We start from the raw sequence: 13,699 nt of genomic DNA, 5'->3' as shown, positions 1-13,699 counted from the left end.
AATAATAATAATAATAATAATAATAATAATAATAATAATAATAATAATAATAATAATAGATATCTATCCTGAACCAGTCCTCCAACTCAGTGCTCTCCAACAATTATAGCTTCTATTAGACACAACTATAACGATGGGATGATGGACGTTAAAAGCTAAAACATCTGTAGTATATTATTGTTTCATAATTATTGATATTAACAGTAAATAGTAACAAACACATACTGTTTATAACAACAGTGTTTTCTTAGTCTATATTTCACAATACTGGCAGTAGCTAAACTAGCATTGTTTAGACATGACTGGAGATTAACTTCAGTTCAGTGACCTGTCTCTTTCTCTTTCTCTCTCCTCTCTCCATCAGAGCTTCCTCCAGTTTCATTTGAACAACATCAGCTATACTATATTAAAGGTTGCCATGAGCTATTCCTTCATTCTGTGAAGGTTCACAGATGCTCACAAGTGTTACAAAATGCTTTGGCAAACAGAACAGTTGGCCCATCATGACCTTGCCCCAACCTCACATCCCATGCCTTTAAATACAAATAACATGTCAGAAACTGTCAGATCTCATTCGCTAGTCAACAGGATGCAGAATGCAGGAAAGAGTTTATTTTGGGAAGGAGCCAATTGACTAGTGCAAGTATTTGCGGGCAACTCCTCATGGCAGGAAGAATTACTTGAACAAGGTGGAGCATTTGCCTGCCAAGATAAAACCAACAAACCTGTGTGACTGAATAAATATTTCTGGCAGCTTGACATGCCCAGACCTTGCACATGGGAGCCTCTCCCATCTTCTGCAGGGGGAAAGAAAGAAGGGCCCAGGTGTTCTTATCGGAAGATCCACCCTCTCTACAAGCACATCAGGTTGCTTTCTGAAATGGTAGGCACATCATTGTCTCTTTCTCTTGACAGAGAAAACAAACTGCAACAGGAAGTCAGCAAAAATGACAAATAGAAACATAAAACCATGTATCTGATTCACAAAGCTAAGGAAAAGGAAAACTTTTTGAGGAGGGGGGAATGCAGCATCTAAAAACCCCACTCCAACAAGCACTAACTAACCACTGCATTCCAACAAGATCTGAAGCTCAGCTGAGGCCTTTATTCCTCTGTAAGCTAGACTACCTATTCCTGGTCCCAACCGTTTCATAAAGAGGAAAGCCACCCATGAAGAAACCTTCCACTTGCAGCATAGCACTGGAGCTGGTGCAGTGAAACTTAACATAGAATCATAGAATCATAGAATCATAGAGTTGGAAGAGACCGCAAGGGCCATCCAGTCCACCCCCCTGCCATGCAGGTAATCCAGATCCAAGCATCGTCGGACCAGATGGCCATCCAGCCTCTGTTTGAAGACCTCCAAGGAGGGAGACTCCACTACACTCCGAGGAGGTGTGTTCCACTGTCGAACAGCCTTACTGATTAGCTTCTGTCCACTCCCCCCAAGAAGCCACAACAATATCCCAAGTTTAAAAGGTCAGATCTCACCAAAGCACATGGAGAGAGAAAAACCAGTTTCCTCTTGGAAAAGGTGAGCTAGAATGCCTCCCTCAGCACTTAAAGAGAATTGGCTTCTCACTCCCCCCAAGAGCCACAACAATATCCCAAGTTTAAAAGGTTAACATGCGGCTGGTTTCACTGCATCAGTTATGGGACTGTGTTCTTGGAAAAGTCTGTCCTGTTTCAGTGCTAGAGTTATATTCAAGAACCACAAGTACAGGGCATGTGGTCTTTCAGGCTTTTTGGGGGGAGGGCCTATCTCTAATGATGTTTGGACCAAGGTTCTTTTACATTACACAATTATAGTGCTAGGATTCAGTTTTAAGTGTCATGACTGCACCCTATGGAGTCTTGGAGTTTGTAGTTTGGTGAAGCACTAGAGGGTTTTGTTTGTTTGTCTGTTTGTTTTTTGGCTGTGAGAATTCTAAATATTCCTCCCTAAAGTCCAAAACCAAGCATTCCATAGGAAGGAATCATGGCAGTTGAAGTGAAATTATAGTGTTATAATTAGGTAGTGTGGAGGGGCCCCAGGGCTCCCTCCTATTGGAAAAGACGCAGGATTTTTAATCCTCTGATTCCATATTCAAGTTACAGTACTGCTGGACTTCTGGGGTCATGACAGATAGGTTCCATCATAAGAAATAAATGGTGAGGCTGAGCATGGAACAAACTGAAAACGTAGCACTGTAGCATTATTTGCAAGAATAATAATAATTGCAATTACTACTAATAATAACAGTAGCTCTTTTCCTTAATATTTTGTTTGCCTGAAGTGCAAATAGATTTGACTTGAAGGGTTAGTGTGATTGCTGCGGATGCCACAAAACTCCTTCACATTTTCATAACAAAGGCAGAAGCAGTTACATTCCTCATCTAACTGGTTGGAGGAAAGGGACATTTGGGGTATCTCACTCTAAGGTAAAAAGCTGTATGCCTCCCAAACATAGCTTAAATGATACCTTCCCCTCCCTTGACAGTTGGTAACATCAGGCCTGGTCAGGCAAAGATAGACAGGTAGCAACTACAGAAATATTAACATTTTTACATAAAATAATCTCTAGAGCAAATTATTTCCACTTCTGCTGCCAATTCCACTGAGTGACAGTAGTCAGTGACATCAAATGGCCTGCTTCCAAATGTATATGGAATCTTGTCTTGAAGGATGCATTATTTTCACAGCCCACATGTTTTCAACTAGGAAAGCCTGGTTTTTGTTTTAGTCATCCACGTCTTAAATCCAAATAGTTCCAACTAGAGTAAACTCATTAAATAGAACATACATGATAATCAAATTATCAAGTTCTCATTTATTCAAACTCCCATTGATTCTACCATAAATTATGTAGTTGAGTTTCCCACATTTGGGGAAATTGCAGGGGTCAGCAATGCATGAGTACAATGGATGAGCCTCACCCTGAGAAAACCACCTTTGTGATCATTGTACATATCCTGCCAGGTCTGCAATAGTTGGGACTAATAATTTGGATGTGGGCCTGATGTTAGAACCATGTCATTTTCTAGATATTGTTTGACTGCAAGTCTAAGCAATTCTTGTCAGTATAGCCAATGGTGAAGAATGTTTGGAGTTTAGGCTCATGTTTCCCAGTGACTACATAATACATGTGTATACCTGGGTAGATAATGTATAGGAAAGCAGTTGTTCTGTGTTAACCTGTGGATGTCCTTTTGCACATCCTTGCATAGATAGAGTTGCCATAACCCGCTTGCAGGCGGGACTGACCCAGTTTTGGTGGAACCGGCCCGGCCCCGGTCCGGTTCCGCCAGTTCAGGGGTTGGGTCCTGGATTTGGCCACTGCGGGCCGGGTGGCGCTCCTCCGCCTCCGCATCCACACGCTCCCGCAGCGGCCACCCACCTCCTCCTCCCCCACCTCCCTGTTTTTTCCATGGCCGCGCAGCCCACCCTCTTTCTCCTCCCTCTTTTGCTCTGCGCGCGGCGCTCAACCCGCCTACCTCCACTTCCTTCTCCTCATCTGCGCGGCCGCGCTGCTCACACTTCCCTGGGCTGCGGCTGGTGCCAGCTCACACTTGCCCTGCTTGTGCGTGCACACACAAGGCCAAAATAGTGAGCGCTCGTTGCCTTGAGGCTCGCTGGCCAATGGCAGAAGAGCGGGGGCGAGGCTGTTTTCAGCCCCAGCTCTCCATTGGCCAGCCTCAAGAGGGAGGTGGAGCCTCGGAGGAGGAGGAGGAGTGAGCCTCTGGGCCAGCCAGGGGGAGGGAAAAGCGCCCTTTCTTGGCGCATGGTGCCAAGGGAGAAGAGAGGGAGTAGGAGGATGAAGAAGAGGAGGGCGAAGAAGTAAGAGGAAGAAGAGGAGGGCGAAGAAGTAAGAGGAAGAAGAGGAGGATGAAGAAGAGGAGGGGGAAGAGGAGGAGGAGGATAAGGAAGAGGAGGAGGAGGAGGAGGAAGAAGTAAAAGGAAGAAGAGGAGGAGGAGGAGGAGGAGGTGGGTGCCCATTTCTAAAGATTCCCCCCCCCCCAGTGCCTTTTCTGTGTAGTTTTGGTGCTTTTAATGCTGCTTTGTTTTAAAAATGATAGTGATGATGAAGGAATGGGGGGGGGTGTTTGGCCAGAAAGGGAAGTATATTTCTGCCATCTGTCTAGGAATAATGCCAAAATGTCCTTCATTTTGATCATGCCTAAGAAACATGCATTTATATTAACATTTTTTTTAAAAATCATCAAATTTTTCCGCGTGTTCTCCATTTTAAAAAGTGTCCTACATTTGAAAATGTTGTCCTACATTTTGTCCGGTTTGGAGGTCCTGACTTTGGCAACACCTATGCATAGAAGAATTGAAATATGTATCTTGCAGGTTTTGACATCTGATAGTGAATGATGAATGAAGAATCAAAAAAGAAGCATAACGAGATTATGACATTACATATCTCTTTTAAATACAGCTTCTCAGATATTATATACACAACACCACACACACAGCACATCTTCACTGACACACGCAGAATACGTTTGTTTGCAATTGTAGTGAGTTTAATCATCTTAGGATTGGAATATTCTATTTCAAGCTCTTAGCTGTTCAAAAGAGTAACATGGCTTCTCAATTTTGCTGACCACATTGCCTAAGTACATTGACATAAAGATGGAAGTCTGTGAAAGACATTTTGAGCCAATTTTCCTGGTGTATGACGTTACCCAGAGACATCAAATTGTCAGTATTTTGAAAAACCACGATGGGCAAAACTGCAGCCAAAACCACATGAGCATGAGAGCTCTTTTGAAGAGTTCAGATCTGGGCAAATATTTTCTTGACTGCTGTCCCATATTAGCTTTGTTTGGTAGAAAATCTATGATGAGAGCCCAAGTCTTTTGCTTAAAAAGCATACATTTGACAAGGGGCACTTATGAAAGCTCTGCAACTGTTTTCAAGCAAGATATCACTGAGATGTGGCGCTGCTTTAACTGGTGCCAGTTATGGAGTTTTGGTTAAACGACAAAAACACCAATTTAAATAATTATCTTCTAGCCACCAATCCAACCCTTTTTTCCTTTCAAGCAGAACTAAACAACAACTGACTATTAGTCTAAATGTGATAAGTAGTACTGAATGCATAAAAATGTTGCATGGAAAACTTGGTGTTTATAAAAGGTTATGCTCTTAGAAATGTTTGTCTTGGAAAATGTACACCTACATGCCCTATGTCAGTTTGCAGGATGAAGACTGAATCCTGTTCCACTTGCTGTAGAGTTTAATTGCATCACAAGTGTGTCTCATAGTTAGAAGAGGAGTAATTAACTAAAGCAGTTGTGTGTGTAATTTCACAGTGTCATCTAAAAAGTGCTGTATTTTTCTTGCTTTGTTTATTAGATGCTATAAATTAATTTATGCTGAAATTAAAAAGCAATAAAAGCAATATTTATATGACTGTTTCTTTTTAGAGGAAAATGAGAGAATTGATCATTGTCTCACGGTGACTTTTTTGCTGCTTTTCCTCTTGTGTCAAGTTCTTATGTTAGCTACAATCAATGTTGAATATGATTATGGAAAACAGATGCATCACCCCTTACAGTGATATTGTTAACACAGAAGTGTATGGCATCTTAAACAGAATTGGGGAAGACTAATGTCTTGCCTTTATTGGATGCAGATTTTAGATGACTCTGGCCAAGGTGGGTACTGTAAACTGTGTATTTTATATTATCTCTAAGTCTAGTACAAAAACCCAGAGGGGTGTGGGGGGGGAGAGAGACAGACAAAACAAACTGATTCTGTTCAAACAACAGGGGAATAAAGGTAGAAGGGTAATTTTCTCTCATTCTCTTATGGTACTGTGGGGATAGTTATTTCATTTCATTTTCTACTGCAATCCACACAGAGGGAGTGTGGAATACATGTCTAGCTAATGGACACACTCATGACAGTCTGAAATCAGTTTCAAGTATTTTAAGTGTTAAAATAGGATAAATGTCAAAAATCATTAATATGTTATTTTACAAATAAACTTGTTTTGTTTTAACTCTGCTCTTGTTCTTATCACAGCCATTTTAAATGAGAATACAGTGGATCCTTGTTATACGCTGGGGTTTGGTTCCAAGATCCCCGTGTATAACAAAATTCGTGTATGCTCAGTCCCATTAGTTGACATAGCAAATGGTGTCCCTAATAAAAAATGGAACATCAAGGTAAATTTATATTTTTGGAACATTTTCAAACCGTGTATGCTTAAATCCGTGTATAAAAAATCAGTGTTAAGAAGGACCGACTTATACAAACTGGTCACATTCATGTAAATCCATAAATATAAATCAGTGATACACTTGAAAATGTAAAGGTTTTTTAGTATAAAGACACAGACCAGTTTGCTGTTGAGCTTACATGTGCCACATATAAACCTTGACGAATACGTTAAAAATAAGACATGTGTACCTGAACCAATGGGGTTATTTAGATGGGTTTTCAGAGGAAAGATAAATGTTACAATTCAACTCAACTAAGCAGTTTGTCCATTGATTTAACAGAAACTATTGGGAGGGGGGGGGGGGGGGGGGGGGGGGGTTTTAAGGCCGCGATACCGTTTTTCTTTTTTCAATTTTGGCCAATATAACTAGTAATCTGGTATGTTTATTCAGAGGTAAATCCCATTGAATTCAAGGATCTAATGATGATAAGTGGGCTTCATACTGTAGTCTTATTTTCTGCTCTTAGTATTCCTCCTGTCACTACCCCTAATGACTAACTGGTTAAATGTAATGATGGGAAGCAGGGGGCCCATACAGACAGACCAAAATAAGGCTGCTTTGGGTCACTTTGTGGGTATGCTATTTAAATCACGCTGTGTCCTTAGAGGCAAAGCTTTGTCCAAGCTGTGGTCCAGTCATTAGGACTGGAGTGTGGCTTGGCGTGGCTTCTGGCCTCTTAGGACGCATGCATCATTAAACATTATACCTCCAAAGTGACCGAAGAGCTTTATTTTGGGCGTTGTACAGGCCCAATATCACCTTTTCACAAGAGTGGCTAGTTCTCTGCTCCTGTAGCTATGGGGATTTTGGTTTGCTTGCATATACAAGCAGTTTTTCAAAATTTACCATTAAACTATATAAAGTTGGTATGTGAAAGAGTCACATAGGGATTTGAGTGTAGACTATGATTTGGGGACCAGGGTTTGATGCTCAGCTTGGCTGTGAAGGCTACTGGGTGTCTTTGGGCAAGTCACATGCAAGTCTTCAGGGAAAAGCAATGGCAGACCTCTCTGAGCAAATCTGCCAAGCGTCTACCCCATAACAGGTTTGCCTTAAGGTTGCTATAAGCTGGAAATGACTTGAAAGCACACATCAAAAATGTGAGATAACAGTTGAGTTCAAATACATTGTTTGTCTGTCTCTCCTCTAGAATATTCTCAGCTGGCAGATGCTAGAAAATGGTGTAGCCCTCCAGATATTCTGGACTCGTGAGCCCACAGTCCAAGATAATATAGCCAATGATAAATAATGCTGGGATTTGAAATAGTCAAACAAAACCTAGAGAGTACACAATTTCCACCCTGAGCTCTACCCTTATGTTATGCATTTCCTAACTATCTGGCATGGATTATGACAACTACATACTGTTTCCATGTGGGAAAATATCATATTTGTTAAGGACTTTTAAGCGGGTATGGGCAGTTGTGGACTTCCAAACATTGTCGGATTTATTATTTGCTGTTAAGGTGATAAAAAGATGCTAATGAAGGCAAAGGTATTATTGGATTTATATATAAAGTATATTAGAGCATCAGTTTAAAATCGTAGACATTTTGAAAGGAGTTTGGGAAAGAGATTTAAATTTAACAAGCGAAGATATACTATTGTGGATACAAGAGGTTAAGAGAAAAAGCACACTAGAATAAAAGAGCCAACGATGAAATTAATAGGGCGATGGTACAGGATCCCTTCTCAATTAGCACTTTTCAATAAAAATCTATCGTTAAATCAGGGGTAGGCAACCTTTTTGAGCCGGGGGCCGGGTTGCTGTCCCTCAGACAAACGGGGGGGCCAGAGCGCGGGGAGGTGGAGCTTCCACCCTTGGGGGTGGGGCTGCGTTGTCAGGGGTGGAGCTTCCACCCTTGGGGGCGGAGCTTCACCAAAGCCCCCCGGGGAGGAGGAGGCGTGTGCCATCCTCTCCTCCTCGGTCCCTTCCCTTGGCGATGGGCTCCAGGTGCCCTTTCGGCCGAGGGGAGGGAGGCCAAAGGGAAGGGCTTGGGCACCCGTCCCGGCCCTTCCCTTCGGCCAAAAGGGCTCCAAGGGCTGTGGAGGAGCCCAGGAGGCAGCAGGCCATTTCCGGGGCCCCTTTTCAGCCTTGCAGCCCAGGCCTCCCTCTGGAAAAGAAGAGGAGAAGAGGGAAAAAAGAGGAGGAAGAGGAAGAGGAAGGAGGAGGAGGAAAAGAAGGAAAGAAGAGGAGGAGAAGAGAAGAGAAGAGGAGAGGAAGAAAAACAAGAAGGGAAAGAGGAGGAGGAGGAAGAGGAAGAGAGAGGGAGGAAGAGGGGAAGGGAAGAAGAAGAAGAAGAGAAGAAAGAAGAAGAAGAAGAGGCAGAGAGAAGGAGGAGGAAACAAGAGGGAAAGAAGAAGAGAAAAGGGAAGAAGAAGGGAAGAGGAAGGAGAGGAAGAAGAAGAAGAGGAGAAAGAAGAGCAGGAACAGGGGGCAGAAGAGGAGGAAGAGAGGAGAGAGGAGGAGGAAAAGGGGAGGAGGAGCCCTCGGAGCCCAAGAGGCAGGGAAGCCTCTCCATGGGGGAGGCTTCCTTGCCTCTTGGCGGGCGGCGGGGACCGGGCCGGTCTTCCTCCTCTCCGCTGCTTTAAAGGGCCAGGGGCAGCTGGAAGCCAAGAGGCTCCAGGCTGCCCCTGGCCCTCAGAGCAGCGGGGAGGATTAAGATGAAGCCAGGCCTCGTCCTCCTCGCTGCCGCTGTCTTAAGGGCCAGGGGCAGCCTGGAGGCCTCTTGGCTTCCAAGCTGCCCCTGGCCTTTAAGAGTAGCGGGGGCGAGGAGGACGAGGCTTGCCCTCATCCTCCTGCCCCCGCCACCACGAGGAGGGCCGGGGGCATCCTGGAGGCCTCTGGGCCTCCAAGCTGCCCTTGGCCCTTTAAGGGCGGTGGCGAGAAGGAGGGTGAAGCCAGGCCCCTCCTCCTCCTCACCGCTGCATTTAAAGGGCCATGGGGAACTTGGAGGCCCACGAGGAGGAGGAGGGGAGGATGCGGCGGTGGCAGGACTGGGCTGGGGCCGGTTGCCGCCTCCGCGACATATGGCCTGCAGGCCGGGGGTTGCCGACGCCTGAGCTAATGTTGGCACTCAGTGGGTCCAAGGGTTTTTATGCATATGTAGTGGGATTTCCGTGTGTTCAGAAGTTTTGGGGTGAAGTGATAAGAGAGATTAATAAAACTATTAGGCAAGGATGTTCTTTCAGCAAAGAGAATTGTATAACTTTAAATTTGAAGAATAGGTGAAGAACAATGAAGACAAAAGCATAAAGAATATATTAAAGCAACACAGGATGTGATAGCATCAGGATGGAAAGAAAGTAAAAAATGGAACTTCACCAAAGTAGTGAAGTATTTGGCAGAAACCTGTTGTTTGATATTATGAGATAGAAGATTAAAATATATTGGAGAAAGGGAGTAAAAGCTTGGAATTGTGTTGGGAAATAATGCTTGAGAAGGTTAAAGGGATACAGAGTACAATTAGCAATTAAATGTAATAATGTATTAAATCCCATATTGAATGTTAGGTATTATTGTAAACAATGTATTGATCCTAACTCTTTCAAGCTGTGGGGGAGGGGAGTAGGGATTGGGGCATATGCAACATTGTATATATGTTAATAATTATTTTAAAAAATTTAAAATAAAAAAAAGTGATCCCACTCCAGTGTTGCCAATTTCGCGACTTTCACACGAAAACGGGGACTTTTCAGAGTTTTCGTGTGATTTTCGCGCCTTGCTCTAATCAGTGCCTTTTCCGTGCCTTTGGCCAGTTTCAGCTGCAGCCTGCTGCAGGAGCAACCTAAACCCTTTGGAGTGGTAACCGTTTCAGCCAAGAGGGCTGGAGAAATCTCTCTCTCTCTCTCTCATGAATGACTCCCTCTGCGAGCCAGGCGAGCAAACCCGTTTGGAGGATGTTCAGCCAATCCAGAGAGCAGTGATTGCCCCCCCCCTCCCTCAGGCTTCTCAGGCTCCAGGGGAAACAAAGTGGCTGCCGTGCTGGGAGAGGCAGGGAGTGAGGATCTGGTGGCTTAATCCCCATTGCGGCTTGGATCCAAGAGAAATAAGTTTTAAGGCACACAAAGGCAATACTTGATCATGGTTTCATGGCTTGATGTTGTGGACTTCTGTGTGTGCCTGAGAGGGACATTTGAATTTCTGAATTCCTGAGCTTGGGCAGGTGCCCCAAGCCTACCTCTCAGGGTTGTTGTTGTACTGTGAGGACCATTTGGGTTGTGTGATGTGAATGCGATGTCCCTGAGTGTGTGTGTGTGTGTGTGTGTGTGTGTAGTGATTAAATATGCCTCTGAGCATGGGCACGAGCACCTGGTAGTTGGCTCCCTGCCCTGTCTTCCCAAATTTGTTTTGTGGCTCTCTTTTCTTCCCTTTTCCTTGCCATCCTACTGCAGAAATAATCCAGTTTGGCACTGTTCTAAAGCAAGGTCACTGCGATGATGGGATTCTTATGGGCAAACCACCAAGCCCCGAATTCCATGCATGGAGCCCTGCTGCCAGTAAAAGCAGTGTTTCAACATGTCACAACACTACAATTCCAGGATTCCCTGGTTTTGACAAGGGCATTGCCTCCACGCTTCCAGATCAGCCCCCAGAGAATGAATAAATCTACCGATATCAGTGTTGCCAATTAAGTCCACTTCTTCAGCTGCATTTGGATTTTTAATAATGATAATCTAATGGTGATGATGATAGTGAAGATAGATCTTGTTAGCAACCTTTGGTCTCACTGAAAGAAAAGTTGGGCGCATGAGCTTTCCTAACTTAAGTGTTATTCCTCCGATGCATGGGAATGTAGTTCATTGTGGCACAGAGCTCTTTCTCACAAAAACTACAATTCCCAGGGTTCCCTAGCCTGGAGCGAGGGCAGTTTTAAAGCGGTCTCAAACGGATTATTTCTGCAGTTGGATTGGACCTTGAGCATTTTAATAACGAAGGTCAAACACTGCAGAAATATCAGTTTGTGACCGCTTTAACTCTCCTGGCTCAGTGTAGGGATCCTGGGAATTGTGTTATTGGGCACCGAGCTCTTTTCCTAAAACTAAATTCCCAGGTTCCCTAGCACTGGCCAGGAGAGTTAAAGCGGTCACAACTGGATATTTCTGCAGTGTGTCTTGGACCCAATCAGGCGATTCACTCAGACTCCGAGACAATTCCCAGGATTCCCAGTACTGAGCCAGGGCAACTAAAAGGGTTTCAAAATGGATTTATTTCTGCAGTGTGGTTGCATCTGAACACCTTTCTATTGGCACACGCTTCCTGAACCTCCTTCATGTCAAAATAAATATCTTAAAAGGACTGAATGAAAGATTTTTGTTGGTTCAGTGGTGATTTGAGGGTTGAATGAATAAGTACAATATGTTTTACAATTTATTTCGTTGATTGCAAAACATCTACCTTTTAACATTTGGGAATTTCCGGGAATTGTGACTGAATTTCCGTGTGATCTGGGGGGGATTCAGTGGGTTTGGACAGACATTTCCGGGGAATTTCTTCGGGGCTGTTGGCAACACTGTCCCCTCATGAAAGACTTCCAAGATCTGGTCATCCACTGCCCTACTCAGATAGTGCAAACACAGGGTGTAGCTTTGATTGACTCAATCCATGTGGTACAGTCTCCCTATTTTCCTACACCCCCCCCCCCCCAATTTACCATGCCTATTGTCTTTTTGAGTTGGCAGACACCTTCCAATACTGTACCTCACCATTGATTAAGCTAGGGCTAATGGAGTACAGGCAATACAAACAAAACCATGAAAGACCACAGTAGCTCGTGCACTGTTACGTATAAATATAATGACCTTGGGGAAGAAATTATTTTATTGTTTGTTTATTAATGTAACACTTAAAACTGCATTTTATTCTTATAATACCAGGCAGTGTACAAATATAGTAAAAACCAATATATATTTAAAGAATTACAAACTTCAACACATAAGCCAAAACAAAAGACAAGCAGAGCAAAACAGTAAACCACAACCACAACCAGCCAATTAAAATCGCTGGCAAAAAAAAGGGTCATTGAAGTGGCACTGAACAGTTACAGTATCGGTGTCAGCTGCACCTCTATGGGAGAGGTAGTCCATACCAACCTCATCTCTAGTTTATCACACTATGCTCTTAAAGAGCTACTATTCCAGTGTGACTCCTCTAGCTGCCTCCTGTTGCATGCTGGGATTGGCAGTTTTAAGGAGGGGTATTTAGAATTCTCAGGCAGAGAAGGTCAGCTCCTTAAAACTGCCAATCCCAGCATGCAACAGGAGGCTGCTAGAGGAGTCACACTGGAATAGTACCTCTTTAAGAGCATAGTGTGATAAACATCATAGAATAAAAATTGTATTTATTTATTTATAATACATTGCTCTTAAGCTTGAGCAGCAACATTAACACAGTAAGCAACAGTATTGCTTGCTTATTTTGGACTTCCTTTCAGATGCTGAATTCTTACTTCAAACAGAGTAACAAGTGCTCATACTCTATGCCTTTGGGTAGCTTCAAAACACTCAGGATTTTTAATCTCTGAGTTTAACTAGCACATGGTTCTGCTCTGTCACAGATGGTTGCATGTGCGTGCAACTGAGCAATTAAAGCATGTAGTCGTGTGCTCTTGGTTGCCCTAAAATATAATCAATCCAAACCTCTCCTTTAAGCACAGTGCTATATCTCTAGCTCATCCTTGATTGATCTGCCACTACAGTAGGCTGATGTCAAATAAGCTTGCCAGTTAACTCATTACAGAACAGAAGCTAGCTGCCAGGGAAAACAGCCACGGCCCACTGAACTCCTCCTCCCATACAATATTCACACACTCCTCACAGGCTCAGCTCAGGATATTTTGAGCAGTTACACCTGTTTTATGTACAAAACTGCCTGGAGTGGCCACTGCATCTATCTTCAACACTGGCAATGGAGTCGCTTGCGCTGCTGCACCTGAAGGCAACAGACTGATTCAGAGAATCTAGAAGTGGCTATATGGCACGCAGCTCTCTCTGCAAACACCTTGCTGCTACTGATGTGACTGTCGCCCTGTGTCTAATGACAGGACAAGTCCTGCGCTCCCATTCCACATCCTTTGCTGCAATGGTCAGGGGACCACAGAGATCTGTGACAGTGGGAGGGAGCAGAAATGAGGGGCAGACCATACATGTGGCTGTTTTAGTGGCTACCATTACTTTTGGCATAATATCTGGTTTTGTCCTAGCAGAAATACACAGGTGGTTCAGCCACATGGTGCAAACTAAGGCTGAAATCCTGAACTCACCTTAGCAAGGAATTAGAACTCAGTGAGCCTTATGTCGGAATAAATATGATGAAGATGCAGTTAACTGAATGGGAGCTTTCTCTTCCCAATTCCTTACCTTGTTTATTTTACATTCAAGGGAGTAATGTTATTATTAAGGTCATTTTAAACTTATTTACCCATCTAAACATATTCCTGAGGTTATGTTATTCTTGCCAGGAGAAGAGCAAGAGCTACATAGG

At 43.7% G+C, this 13,699-nt stretch overlaps 1 pseudogene; it reads right to left on the bottom strand.

Moving 5' to 3' along the window:
* Nucleotides 1–2,812: 2,812 nt before the first annotated feature.
* On the bottom strand, nt 2,813–2,967 carry LOC121930176 (annotated as a pseudogene).
* Between the last annotated feature and the right edge of the window lie 10,732 nt (nt 2,968–13,699).

The sequence above is a fragment of the Sceloporus undulatus genome, chromosome 4 (genome assembly GCF_019175285.1).
Source record: "Sceloporus undulatus isolate JIND9_A2432 ecotype Alabama chromosome 4, SceUnd_v1.1, whole genome shotgun sequence".
In the NCBI taxonomy this organism is placed as follows: Eukaryota; Metazoa; Chordata; class Lepidosauria; order Squamata; family Phrynosomatidae; genus Sceloporus; species Sceloporus undulatus.
Note: the sequence above shows the minus strand (reverse complement) of the source record. Positions and strands in the feature narration are given on the sequence as shown.